This window comes from Tursiops truncatus, chromosome 18, assembly GCF_011762595.2.
Source record: "Tursiops truncatus isolate mTurTru1 chromosome 18, mTurTru1.mat.Y, whole genome shotgun sequence".
NCBI classification, from domain to species: Eukaryota; Metazoa; Chordata; class Mammalia; order Artiodactyla; family Delphinidae; genus Tursiops; species Tursiops truncatus.
In genome coordinates, this window is record NC_047051.1 from 21,236,185 (window position 1) to 21,250,550 (window position 14,366).

At 44.4% G+C, this 14,366-nt stretch overlaps 1 pseudogene; it reads left to right on the forward strand.

The window, feature by feature from the left end:
• Positions 1 to 4,260: 4,260 nt before the first annotated feature.
• Positions 4,261 to 5,952, forward strand: LOC101316944 (eukaryotic translation initiation factor 4E-like; annotated as a pseudogene).
• The last annotated feature ends 8,414 nt before the right edge of the window (positions 5,953 to 14,366 follow it).

A 14,366-nucleotide genomic window follows, 5' to 3' on the forward strand; every position in this document is an offset into this window, starting at 1 on the left:
GTTTTTGAACATTACCTTGCTTTCTGACCCAGGACCTCCCAAGCTCTCCTTGCATTTTCTCTGCCTTATGCAGAGAAACCTTAGTTCCTTTTAGTAGGAAATGGTACTTGGAAAACTAAATCTGAGTGTTTGCTACTGGGATGTCATTTCTTCTAGGCCCTTTCAGTGGACCAAGTATATATGTATTCATATAGATATAAAACAGTAAACAGGGCTTCCCTGGTGGCGCAGTGGTTGAGAGTCCGCCTGCCAATGCAGGGGATGTGGGTTCGTGCCCCGGTCCGGGAAGATCCCACATGCCGCGGAGCGGCTGGGCCCGTGAGCCATGGCCGCTGAGCCTGCGCGTCCGGAGCCTGTGCTCCACAACGGGAGAGGCCACAACAGTGAGAGGCCCGCGTACTGCAAAAAAAAAAAAAGAAAAAAGAAAAAAGAAAACAGTAAACAGTATAGTCTTTACCCAAATATATTTTAAAATCATGAGTTCATACTGATAACCCCAATTAAAAATTCAACACCGCGAGGTTCATTCTAGTCTTCCTCTTTCCATATTTATATCTTTTTTCTACCACAAAGTAACCCTGGTTACTAACAAAAAGATATGAAATATGATGTCAAAAACAGTAAACATGGCAGGGGTAAAAATGCAGGAAAATGCTGGTTCCCATCAGCATCAATATATTTACTCATTTATTCTATCCTACAATATACACAAAAGAGCTGAGACTTCAGTACTAATACCAGCAGCAAAACTTCTAAGTTCAGGATTTCTTTGCAGTTCTCTTTATCTTTATTAATACGGCCCTTCTCAACGATGTGCAATATATGTGATATATTGTTAGGTTTGTTATTTTTATTTGCATAATTTTAGTTTGCTTTTTTCATCTTTCTTATCTAGTTTGTTTTTGTTTTTGTTTTTGTTTGTGGTACGCGGGCCTCTCACTCTTGTGGCCTCTCCCGTTGTGGAGCACAGGCTCCGGACACGCAGGCTCAGCGGCCATGGCTCACGGGCCCAGCCGCTCCGTGGCATGTGGGATCTTCCCAGACCGGGGCACGAACCCGTGTCCCCTGCATCGGCAGGTGGACTCAACCACTGCCCCACCAGGGAAGCCCCTAGTTTTATTTTTTGAATGTATAAAGCATTCACCTAGTTCAAAATCAAATCTTACAAATGTTTTATTCAGAGGAAGCTCTCCCTTCCTGTTTCCTGCACTCTGTTCCCACTCACTTCCTATCACTAACCATTGTCATTAGTTTCTAGTTTATTCCCCCCCAAAATTAAGAATATTTATTTATTTGTTTGGTATCTATTGCTGTATAATTATGCTTTGCAGCTTAAAACAACAAACATTTATTACCTCACAGTTTCTGTGCATCAGAAATCCAAGAAGAGACTTCCTTGGTGGCACAGTGGTTAAGAATCTGCCTGCCAGTGCAGGGAACACGGGTTTGAGCCCTGGTCTGGGAAGATCCCACATGCCGCGGAGCAACTAAGCCCGTGCGCCACAACTACTGAGCCTGCGCTCTAGAGTCTGTGCTCCGCAACAAGAGAAGCCACCAGAATGAGAAGCCCGTGCACCACGAAGGCTTCGAAGAGTACCCCCCGCTCTCCACAATTAGAGAAAGCCTGCGCACAGCAACGAAGACCCAATGCAGCCAAAAATAAATAAAATAAATAAGTTAAAAAAAAAAAAAGAATTGTGCACGAACTGATCACACACCCTGTGACACCACCCCCGCCCACCTTGCCTTTAAAAATGCTTTCCCGGGAATTCCCTGGCAGTCCAGCGGTTAGGACTCCGTGCTCTCACTGCCCAGGGCCCAGGTTCAGTCCCTGGTTGGGGAACTAAGATCTCACAAGCAGTGTGGTTCGGCCAATAAATAAATAAATAAACAAAAATGTTTTCCTGAAACCCACTGGGGCGCTCGGGTGTTTTGAGCACTAGCTGCCCTGGACTCCTTGCTTGGCACCTGCAATAAATGTTGCAATTTCCTTCACCACAACCCTGTGTCAGTAGATTGGCTTTACTGCAAGCAGGTGACCCAAGTTTGACTCGGAAACAAAATCAGTGCCCAGTACTACATTCATTATTTTGTAATAACCTATAAGGGAAAAGAACCTGAAAAAGTATGTATATGTATAACTGAATCACTGTGCTGTACACCTGAAACTAACATGACGTTGTAAATAAACTGTGCTCCAATTAAAAAAAAAAAAAAAAAGACAGTTCCCAGAGGCCTTTCTCATCCTTCATTACTACAGCATAGTTCTCCCTCATGTGGATAGACCCAGGTTATTTAACAGTTAGCTTCTTGTAGTGTGATAGGCAGAATTCTAAGATGGCCCCTAAGATTCTTGGCCCCTGATGTGCACATACCTTCTCCTAGTTATTCAATCAAACACTAATCTAGGTAAGTCTGTGAAAGGATTTTGCATGTATATTAAAGTCCCAGCGACTTCCCCGGCGGCACAGTGGTTAAGACTCCATGCTCCCAATGCAAGGGACCCGGGTTCGATCCCTACTCAGGGAACTAGATCCCGCATGCATGCCACAACTAAGGAGCCTGCCTGCCACAACTAAGACCCGGTGCAACCAAATAAATAAATTTTAAAAAATAAAAATAAAGTCCCAAGTCAGTTGCCCCTATGATAGGGAGATTATTTAGTGGGCCTGACCTAGTCATACGAGCCCTTTAAAAGTAGAGAATTTTCTCTAGCTGGTCACAGAAGGAAAGTCAGAGCTTCAAATCACAAGAAGGATTTGACACACCGGCTTGACAATGAGGCTTCACACGGCAAGGAATGAGGGTGCCTCTAGGAGCTGAGAGCGTCCCGAGCTGACACCCCACGAGCATCCTCAGTCCTGCCACCACGAGAAACTGCCTTCTGCCAGCAATAAGGATGACTCGGAAGCAGGTTCATCCTGCTGAGTTCTCTAGATGAGAACTAAACCAAGCCGGCACCTTGATTTCAGCCTCGTGATACCCTGAGTGGAGAGCCCAGCCACACCACGCCACACTTCTGATCGACTACTAAATGGGTGTCACTTGAAGCTAAACTTGTGGTTTTATATTATGCAGCAATAGAAAACGAATAAATGTGGCATATAGTTGGTTTGCAATCTTTTGCTATGACAAATAGTGAGATAATGAAGAAACTTTTGCATATATTGTGTTCATTGGAGGAGGTATAGCTTCAGGATAAATTCCCAGAAGTGGGATTGTTGGGTCAAAAAGCAAATGCGGGCTTCCCTGGTGGCGCAGTGGTTGAGAGTCCGCCTGCCGATGCAGGGGACACGGGCTCGTGCCCCGATCCGGGAAGATCCCACATGCCGCAGAGCGGCTGGGCCCGTGAGCCATGGCTGCTGAGCCTGTGCTTCGCAACGGGAGAGGCCACAACAGTGAGAGGCCCGCGTACCGCAAAAAAAAAAAAAAAAGCAAATGCATGTGTACAAAACCTGCATTTATTGATGCAAAGCGCTCCTCCAGGAATCTTTATATTCAATGGTTCATTCAAGCCAAAAAATGTGTTATTTCCATTTTATAAATGAGGAAATTGAGGTTTCAGGAGGTAACTGGTCTATGCTAGAGCCAGAGACCAAAGCCCCCTCTCTCTCATTCCCTTTTCCAGTTTCTGTAGCTCAGGCTCCAGGCTGGGCTTAAACAACCCCAATTTCCACTCTCCAACTTGAGCTCTAAGTGAGACCCTGGAGTTTCGTCAACTCACTGTTTTGATGTCAGTACAGTTTAGACCTGTTTGAGGTTTCACATGAATCCTGCCATAAAAACAAACGTACGTGTGCATTGAGATTGCAATGTGCACACTGTTTTTTGTAGTTGTGGCATCTTGTTGACATCGAATATGACTTTGATAATAAATACCAGTTCCTGAAAAAAACAAAACGAACAAACAAACAAAAAACCAAATGTAATCCCCAGGCTGTGGAGAAAGTCATTGGAATGCTTTCCTTTCTAGGGCAGGGAAATAAGAACATGACTTTTTCTACCCCAGCTCTCACCTCACCAAGTCCTTTCCAGACTCATGACTGTGTGACACACCCTTTCCTATAGATTCTTTAGACACCTAAACTCCACTATTTTCCCGTGCCCCACCAGCCTCTGCTAGTAGGCGTATCATCCTTAGTAATACACAGATAATATCCAGTAATTTATATTTAGTACGAAGATCCCTTTCAAGAATGAAGATCCGTCTGTAATACAAACTAAATTTTTAAAAATCTTGGAGTCCCTGGGTTGTGCGATCAGCTCGATCTAAGATGGCGGCTGTGGAACCGGAAACCACCCCTACTCCTAATCCCCCACCTACAGAAGAAGAGAAAACAGAATCTAATCAGGAGGTTGCTAACACAGAACACTATATTAAACATCCTTTACAGCACAGATGGGCACTCTGGTTTTTTTAAAAATGATAAAAGCAGGGCTTCCCTGGTGGCGCAGTGGTTGAGAGTCTGCCTGCTGATGCAGGGGACACGGGTTCATGCGCCGGTCCGGGAAGATCCCACATGCCGCGGAGCAGCTGGGCCCGTGAGCCATGACCGCTGAGCCTGCGCGTCCGGAGCCTGTGCTCCGCAACGGGAGGGGCCGCGGCGGTGAGACGCCCGTGTACCACAAAAAAACAAAACAAAACAAAAGATAAAAGCAAAACTTGGCAAGCAAACCTTCGGCTGATCTCTAAGTCTGATAACTGTTGAAGGCTTTTGGGCTCCGTACAACCATATCCAGTTGTCTAGTAATTTAATGCCTGGCTGTGACTACTCACTTTTTAAGGATGGTATTGAGACTATGTGGGAAGATGAGAAAAACAAACGAGGAGGACGATGGCTAATTACATTGAACAAACAGCAGAGACGAAGTGACCTCCATCGCTTTTGGCTAGAGACACTGCTGTGCCTTATTGGAGAGTCTTTTGATGACTACAGTGATGACGTATGTGGAGCTGTGGTTAATGTTAGAGCTAAAGGTGATAAAATAGCAATATGGACTACTGAATGTGAAAACAGAGAAGCAGTTACACATATAGGGAGGGTATACAAGGAAAGATTAGGACTTCCTCCAAAGATAGTGATTGTTTACCAGTCCCACGCAGACACAGCTACTAAGAGCGCTCCACCACTAAAAATAGGTTTGTTGTTTAAGAAGACACCTCCTGAGTATTCTCATAGGAGACTGCGTCAAGCAATCGAGATTTGGGAGCTGAACCAAAGCCTCTTCAAAAGCAGAGTGGACTGCATTTAAATTTGATTTCCATCTAAATGTTGCTAAGATATAAGAGACGTCTCATTCGCCTTTGTCTTGTACTTCTGTGTTCATTTTTTTTTTTTTTAATTTTGGCTGAGTGTCCGCTATCCCAATCAAAGAATTACAGTACACATCGTCCCCAGAATCCATAAATGTGTTCCTGGCCCACTCTGTAATAGCTTAAAAGAATTAACGATTTACAAACACATTTGACCCATCTACAATATTAAAGAATTTGCATTTCTACACCTTACAAGAGAACGATTCTGTTTATGTTCCATTGTATGCAGAAGCATATTTTGCTGGTTTGAAAGAGTATGATGCATACAGTTTTCTAACAATTTTCTTTGTTTCTTTTTACAGCATTGTCTGTGCTGTACTCTTGCTGATGGCTGCTAGATTTTAATTTATTTGTTTCCCTACTTGATAACATTAGTGATTCTGATTTCAGTTTTTCATTTGTTTTGCTTTTTTTTCCTCATGTAACATTGGTGAAGGATCCAGGAATACGACACAAAGGTGGAATAAACATTAATTTTGTGCATTCTTTGGTAATTTTTTTTTTGGTAACTACAAAGCTTTGCTACAAATTTATGCATTTCATTCAAATCAGTGATCTATGTTTGTGTGATTTCCTAAACATAATTGTGGATTATAAAAAATGTAACATCATAATTACATTCCTAATTAGAATTAGTATGTCTGTTTTTGTATCTTTATGCTGTATTTTAACACTTTATTATACTTAGGTTATTTTGCTTTGGTTAAAAAATGGCTCAAGGGCTTCCTGGTTGCGCGGTGGTTGGGAGTCCGCCTGCAGATGCAGGGGATGTGGGTTCGTGCCCCGGTCCGGGAAGATCCCACATGCCGCGGAGCGGCTGGGCCCGTGAGCCATGGCCGCTGAGCCTGCGCGTCCGGAGCCTGTGCTCCGCAACGGGAGAGGCCACAACAGTGAGAGGCCCGTGTACCGCAAACAAAAAAAACAAAACAAAAAAATGGCTCAAGTAGAAAAGCGGTCCCATTCATATTAAGACAGTGTACAAAACTATAAATAAAATGTGTACAGTGAATTGTCTTTTAGACAAAAAAAAAAAAATCTTGGAGTCCCTATAAGATGGATGGTGGTACTTTCAGCATCTATCAAGAAAATTCACACCGAACTTGAGGACCCTCTGAATAACCTTGGGTTCCCACAAGGGTCCTGATCCACGGGTTGGAAATCACTGCTCTAGGGAATAGTAACATGGTTACATCATTAACCAGTTTTGAAACAACAAGAATAACAAAAAAGAAATGTAAGTCAAGAAACAAATCTACTAACTACTCAGTGCCAGTCCCTGCTAAACACAGCTAATTTCTCACCTGTTCTTTGCTCTCACCTTTGCACTGTAACAGCCCTTCATATGTGCGTTTTATCTGACTACAGTCAAGACACCCAGATGGCAATATGGAAATGAAGACCTGAATTCTACTCAATCTTGGCCAAACTGTATTAGCTCTCCGACCTTGATTAATTAATTTCTCTAAGTCCTCAGTTGCAAAATGCAAACAATACCTCCCTTACAGAATGTTAAATGAGGTGATGTGTGCAAAAACACACTCTGTAAGATGTAGGTGCCGTGGAAATATCTTCTAAATTCATCTGGCTATGTCACTCATGAGCTTAAAATTCTTCCTTGTCTTCCCAGTGTCTTCAGAATCAAGGATAAGCCCTTAGCCTGGCAGAGAAGCCCCTCCCTGTGTGGTTTTTAGAGCTTCCAGTCACAGGAATCAGTTCCCCATCCTCCCCTGTTCATCTGCCTCTCAACCCTGCGTTCTAAAGTCTGGCCATCTCAAGGAGCTGGACTCTTCACCGTATTTCCATTTCGGCCCTTTATTAGCGCACTGTGTATGCCACTGTTTAGAACAGTAAGGTCCTCAAACAAGCCACAGTCTATAAGTTGGGCTATGCCAGGCCTCATGAGGAGGCAGAAAGAACCATTCCTCACCCACATCTTGGTTTTCATCATCTTGGTAGTTACATTTGTACTGTGATGAAGAACAAATGATTTGGAATCAGCTAGAATTCAATAAGTGTGTATGCAACTAACTTAAACTACAGGAATGATATTGATAGATTGTAATATGGCCCTACATTTGTCAGGAAGGAGTCTCTTGAGTTTTTCTGGATGCTTGATGCCATGCAGAATGAAAGGCCTGAATCAGACCCCTTTTAGGGTAGCCTTCAGTGATCGGTGGGGGGGAGAACATTGTATCTGAGACATCTGGTCACCTTCCCCTGCTCTTGGCAAAGTGGAGCGGTAATGAGCGATAGCTACTCCTAACAAGAACAGCTGGATAGGCGGTGTTCCCAGCTGGTATGCTCGGGGAATGAGCCAGTGAAATTCTTTATCCTCACCTCTTACAGCAGTGGATACCAACCAGGAGATTTGCCCCCCAGAGGACATTTGGCAATGTCTGGAGACATTTTTTTTTTTGGTTGCGTTGGGTCTTCATTGCTGCCCACGGGCTTTCTTTAGTTGTGGCGAGAGGGCTTCCCACTGTGGTGGCTTCTCTTGTTGCGGAGCACAGGCTCTAGGGCATGTGGGTTTCAGTAGTTGTGGCTTGCAGGCTCTAGAGCGCAGGCTCAGTAGTTGTGGTGCACGGGCTTCAGTAGTTGTGACTCGCAGGGTGTGGAGCGCAGGCTCAGTAGTGTGGCGCACGGGCTTAGTTGCTCCGTGGCACGTGGGATCTTCCCGGACCAGGGATTGAACCCGTGTCCCCTGCATTGGCAGGCAGATTCTTAACCACTCCGCCACCAGGGAAGTCCCTGGAGACATTTTTGGTTGTCACAACTGACTGATAGCTACTAGCATCTTTTGAGTAGGGACCAGACCTGCTGCTAAACATCCTACGATGCCCAGGAAAGGCCTCCACAACAAAGAACTATCAAAACAGCAATAGGGCTGTGGTTTGAAAAATCCTGTTTTGTAGGAATGTTGCTTTTGGTATATGTTTTTCTTGGTTACAGGTGCTCTTTTGAGAGCACATCTTTTGCATAGGTCTGTGAGTGTTCATTTGTATAAAATAGTTGCAGCTCCCTGAACATGCCATTGCTCCCTTTCACCTCTGGAATCTTGCACACGCTAAGGTGCACCTGCTAAGTTCTTTCTCTTGCTAATTTCTTCTCATCCTTCAGGCTTCAGTTTGGACATCATCTCCTCCAGGAAGTCTCTCCTGATTCCTAAAATCTAGGCACAGTAGGTGCCCCCATGCACACCCATCCTGCGATCAGAACAGTTACGGCACTGCAGTAGAATTAACGTTTTCTTTGTCAGTCTCCCCGCCAGACAGTAAGCTCCTCGGGGTAGGGACGCAGTCTCGCTCGCTACTGTATTCCTAGTACCCAGTACCGCACCTGATGTGGTAGGCAGTCAATTAATATACACACATTTGAAGAGTCTACATAATCTGGGATCTGGCAGAGAGATGAAAGGCTTTTCAAAATGGTCCACCCCGTCTTCCTCTCATTGCTATCAGTTGTGTGTTTTGTTTGATCAAAGCTTCCCTAGTTGTGCTTCAGTAGAGAAAATGGAAGAATAGTGCAGAGAATCTCACGTGAATTCTGGTGAGCTGTACTTGGAGATCTCATTTATCTACCTTTACGCTACTCTCTGCATTGTTTTCCTTTTTTAGTAGCCTTTTAGTAGCCTTTTAATTTGTATGCCCAGGAGCTGGCAAACTATGGTCTATGGGCCAAATATGGACAGTTGCCTGTTTTTGTATAGCCATAGAAATGGTTGTTACATTTTTTTAATGGTTACTTTTTTTTTTTTTTTTGCCAGACCGCACATGGCACGTGGGATCTCAGTTCCCGGAACAGGGATCGAACCCGTGACCCCAGCCATGGAAGCACAGAGTCCTAACCACTGGACCGCCAGGGAATTCCCAATAGTTACATTCTGAATGGCTATGTAAGTACCTACAGAATAGCCTCAATTTTGCCTCCTGGACTAAAGAGCAAAATATTTACAATCTGGTCCTCTACAGAAGAAGCTTGCTGACCACTGCTGTATCCTTTAGCGTATTTGCATTTAAATATTCCATTCTGGTCTCAGCTGTGCTTTGGCTATTGTGTTATCAGCCTGTTGGGGCTCATTTGGTAAAGGGGGAAGAGCACAGCCTTGTGACAGCTGATGGTAGCAGAACCGACTATCATGAGACCCTCACAAAGACCCCTGGCACCTGACAGGACAGATTTGTACCATGATTCTCTTAATACAATCAATGCAGTTTACACACTTAACCAAATTCTCTTGCACCTTCACTTTAAAATCATAAATATAAAATCAATTACACACTTCAAATTGAAATCACAAGGTATTCTGTCAGATTCTCTAGAGTATAGTTTCTATTTTTATTACAGACACTGCACATAAATAACAGACACATAAGGGTTGTGTTACACTTCCAAGGTTAGTACTAAAAATATTAGTACTATGGGCTTGATTTAGCTCACCATTGCTATATTTAATTCTAAACCTTCTCGGGGTTATATAATCATATAATAATGTACCCAACTAACAGCAGATTTACTAGCTCAGGTCAGCTGAGTAACTAGATAATGAAAAAAATCAGGACATCAATAAGATTATCTTGAAGTGTTGTGAGACACACTCCAGTTATGTGTTCCCTTTTTACAGAGGAGCTGTGTCTGATACGTAGCAGGGACCTCAAGTCTAAGCCTTTCACTTGGAATTTCGTTTCTCTATCTTCATCCCTGGTCATTTTCCCTCAGCAAACCCAATTTGTTTGTTTTAGAGCCTGATTTAGGTGGAGAGAGAGAGAGAAGCAAGTCACATTTAAAGGATTGAGAATACTAACAATTTCAAACTTCTCAACAGCAATACTAGAAGCTAGAAAACAACGGAGCAACGCCTTAAATGTGAGGGAAAATTATTGCCAAACTGTAACGCCATATCTAACCAAAAAAATTTAAAAGCTACAGACGTGCAAGGTCTCAAAGAATTAGCCTCTCCTGTATGTGTCCTCAGAAAAGCTAATAAAGGATATATTTCCTCAAAACTAAGGAATAAACTTTTTTTAAAGGTTTACATGGGAAATAGGAGCTCCAACACAGGAGGGTGGGGAAAGGACTTCCTAAGATGACAGTGAAAATCAATCTCAGGACAACAGCAACCAGCCTAGATCAGAGCAGGGATACAAAGAGATCCTGGAAATATATTGCAGAGAAAAACTGAGACTGAAAAATCACCTGATGTTTGTGAAAGTAGTGATGGGGGCTTTAACTACAAAGAGAGAGTTTGCGGATGAATTTGAAATAGGCACCCAGAAAAGTAAGCCCAATTATTATTATTTTTTGCTGTGCTCGGCCTTTCTCTAGTTGCGGCGAGTGGGAGCTACTCTTCATTGTGGTGCGTGGGCTTCTCATTGTGGTGGCTTCTCTTGTTGCGGAGCGCAGGCTCTAAGCACGGAGGCTTCAGTAGTTGTGGCACTCAGGCTTAGTTGCTCCGTAGCATGTGGGATCTTCCTGGACCAGGGCTTGAACCCGTGTCCCCTGAATTGGCAGGCAGATTCTTAACCACTGTGCCACCAGGGAAGTCCCCAAAAACCTTTTAAATGATGACAATTTTTAATTCCAGGGAAAACCAGAGGTCATAAAAAGAAGAAACATAATCATGGTATACTACATGGCTCAGCTATGAATAACATTTACAAAGTCAGAGTAATTAAAACACTACATATTGGGAATTCCCTGGTGGCCCAGTGGCTAGGACTCCATGCTTCCACTGCAGGGGCCAGGGGTTCGATCCCTAGTCTGGGAACTAAGATCCTGCAAGCCGTGAGGCACTGCTAAAGAAAAATGTTCATTAAAAAAAAACCCTATATATTGGTTTAACCAAAACTGGTGATGAAATTGTAATTAGAGGATAGTGAAGAGCTCTGTGTGTCTGTGTGGGTAGGTGTGAGAGTGAGTGTGGATGGGCATAAATCTTTGTCTTCAGAAGAAGGAAGTCTATAGATATCAAAGGAGAAAAATCAGGAAATGGCAGAGAAATCAGCTTATTACAAATCAAGGAGGTAAATGCCAGAAGAAACAGCTGAGGACTTCCCTGGTGGCACAGTGGTTAAGAATCCGCCTGCCAATACAGGGGACACAGGTTCGAGCCCTGGTCCGGGAAGATCCCACATGCCGCAGAGCAATTAAGCCCGTGTGCCACAACTAGTGAGCCTGCGCTCTAGCCCGCGAGCCACAACTACTGAGCCCACGTGCCACAACTACTGAAGCTCACATGCCTAGAGCCCATGCTCTGCAACAAGAGAAGCCACCACCATGAGAAGCCCCCGCTCAACGCAACTAGAGAAAGCCCACACACAGCAGCGAAGACCCAATGCAGCCAAAAATTAATTAATTTTTTAAAGAAAGAAAGAAAAGAGCAAGGGGAAGGCCCACCTGCTCTTTACTGTCTCTGGTCACAATCCATGTGCAAGAATTAGTCCCAAAGCCCCACTAAGATACCAAGATGCTGGGAAGTGTGCTTTAATTGTATATCTAGGGGAAAAAAATGGATTTTGGTGAATATCTGGTGAATCTCTTCCCACTTTGGCAGAATGTACTTGCAGGAAGGAAGGTATATGATAATAGCTAGCCTCTCATGTCCACTCTTGCCTCCCTCATCCATCTCCACAGAGCACAGTGACCTGGATCAAGTCTTCCTGCTGCCTAAAAGCTTTCCACTGTACTTAGCATTAGCCCCCAAATCCTTATGCCAGCCTTGGAAGCCAGCATGACATGGGTTCTTCCACTGTGCCAAGCTCTTCTTCATCTGCACAGGTTGTCACCTCTGCTCGGAATACTACCGTCCTGCTCCCTCTTTTCACAACCTGACATTTACCCATGTTTTTAGTCTCAGGCCAAATGTTGCTTCATCCAAGAGGCCACTGTGATAGTCACAGTAACAGCCCCAAAGAACTCTATGTCCTAATCCCTGGAATCTGTGACTATGTTAGGCCACGGGTTCGTGGCCCGGTCCGGGAAGATCCCACATGCCTCGGAGCAGCTGGGCCCGTGAGCCATGGCCGCTGAGCCTGCGCGTCCAGAGCCTGTGCTCCGCAACGGAAGAGGCAACAACAGTGAGAGGCCCGCGTACCGCAAAAAAAAAAAAAAAAAAAAAAAAAAAAAGATTACAGATAGAATTAAGGTGGCTAATCAGCTGGCCTTCAGGTAGGGAGGTTATTTGGGATTATCCAAGACAATGAGATAGTGAGTGGGTCCGATGTAATCACACGGGTCCTTATAAGTGAAAGAGGGAGGTGGAAAGGTCAGAGATACAATATGACTGTGGAAGTAGGTTGGAGTGATTTGATGTGAGAAGAACTCTACCTGCCATTGTCGGCTTTGAAGATGGAAAAGAGTCATAAACCAAGGAATGTGGGCAGCACCAAAAGCTGCCCAATCAGTCAAGGAAACTGATTCTCCCCTGGAGCCACCAGAAGGAATACAGCCCTGAAACGCCCTTGAGTTTTGTCTAATGAGTTCCAGTCCAGACTTCTGACCTCTAGAACAAAAGATAATAAATGTTTATTGTTTTATAGCATCAACTTTGTGGTAATTTGTCACAGCAGCAATAGAACACTAACCCATGCTCGCTAACTCTTCTCTGACCACCCTCACCTCCCTGCCACGTCAGCTGGGTCTGCAACTAATCTCTCTCCCCAACAAGACCTCTGTTCTTCCCTTGCACATCTGGATCTCTGGCGGGTCCATGCCTGGGTCTTCTGGGACCTCTCCTGGGAACTGACCTTCACTTCTCCCGGTCTCTCCATAAACACTCAGGAATGTGTTGAAGTTTTTCCCCTCCAATTTTTTTTCTTTTTTCTCTCTCCCCCACCCCCGGCCCCCCACTGCCTGGATCTTAGGTCCCCGACCAGGGAGCGCTGAGTCCCAACCACTGGACCGCCAGGGAATTCCCTCCCCTCCGGTTTTGCACCTGGTGAGTTGACAGGCAGAACAGTCAGGTAGGAGGAGGAACAAAAAAGTGTAAACACCTCCATGAAAATGGCTCAAAGGGTCCACATGCCTGGCGAATTTCTCTGCCTCCACAAAGGAGGGGATTTGGCATCCAACTCAGGAGAACTTTAAAAGTTATTTATCTTTATAATTCTCAGTTCTCTTCAAAGTAAAATCATAAACATACTTTCTTCAGAGGGTTTTTGTAAGAATTAAAGGAAATAAATGAAATCGTGACCACGGTGCCTTGCATATAATCAACATCACTATTGCCATCGTTAGTATTACGTCATCATGATTGTCATTATTCCAAATGACTCTTTCGTGTTATATACAAAAGGCCCACTCCATTGGGAATTCCCTGGAGGTCCAGTGCTTAGGACTCTGCGCTCTCACTGCCGAGGGCCTGGCTTCAATCCCTGTTTGGCCAAAAAAAAAAAAAGGCCCACTCCATTTAAGTAAAACCAGTATTGTTAACAGGGTAAGAGTCTAAAATTAAAGCCTTTCACGTTTCTTAGTGGTTTTGTCCTGAGATTTACACTCAGCACTTCCAATTAATTTTTATTGAGTGATACAGCTTCAAAAATGTAATAGGAACAGAAACCAAAATGGCTACTTACTTGCTCTTACGGCAAGTCATATCTTTGAAATACTATGAAAATTAGCCAATTCAACGTGCCCCCCCCCCAAAAAAAAATCATTCTGGGCTTTAATTAGAATTGTCTGCATTTTTTTTTTTTTTTTTTTGGCGGTGCCCAGCGGCATGTGGGATCTTAGTTCCCACTACCGGGACCAGGGATGGAGCCCGCGCACCCTGCAGTGGAAGCGCGAAGTCTTAACCACTGCACTGCCAGGGAAGTCTCTGTCTGCATTTCTCTTTTATTTTATTTTATTTTTATTTACATTGGGTCTTCGTTGCTGCGCACGGGCTTCCTCTAGTTGCCGGGAGCGGGGGCTACTCTTCGTTGCAATGGGCGGGCTTCTCACTGCGGTGGCTTCTCTTGTTGCGGAGCACAGGCTGTAGGCACGCGGGCTTCAGTAGTTGTGGCTCACGGGCTCTAGAGTGCAGGCTCAGTAGTTGTGGCGCACAGACTTAGTT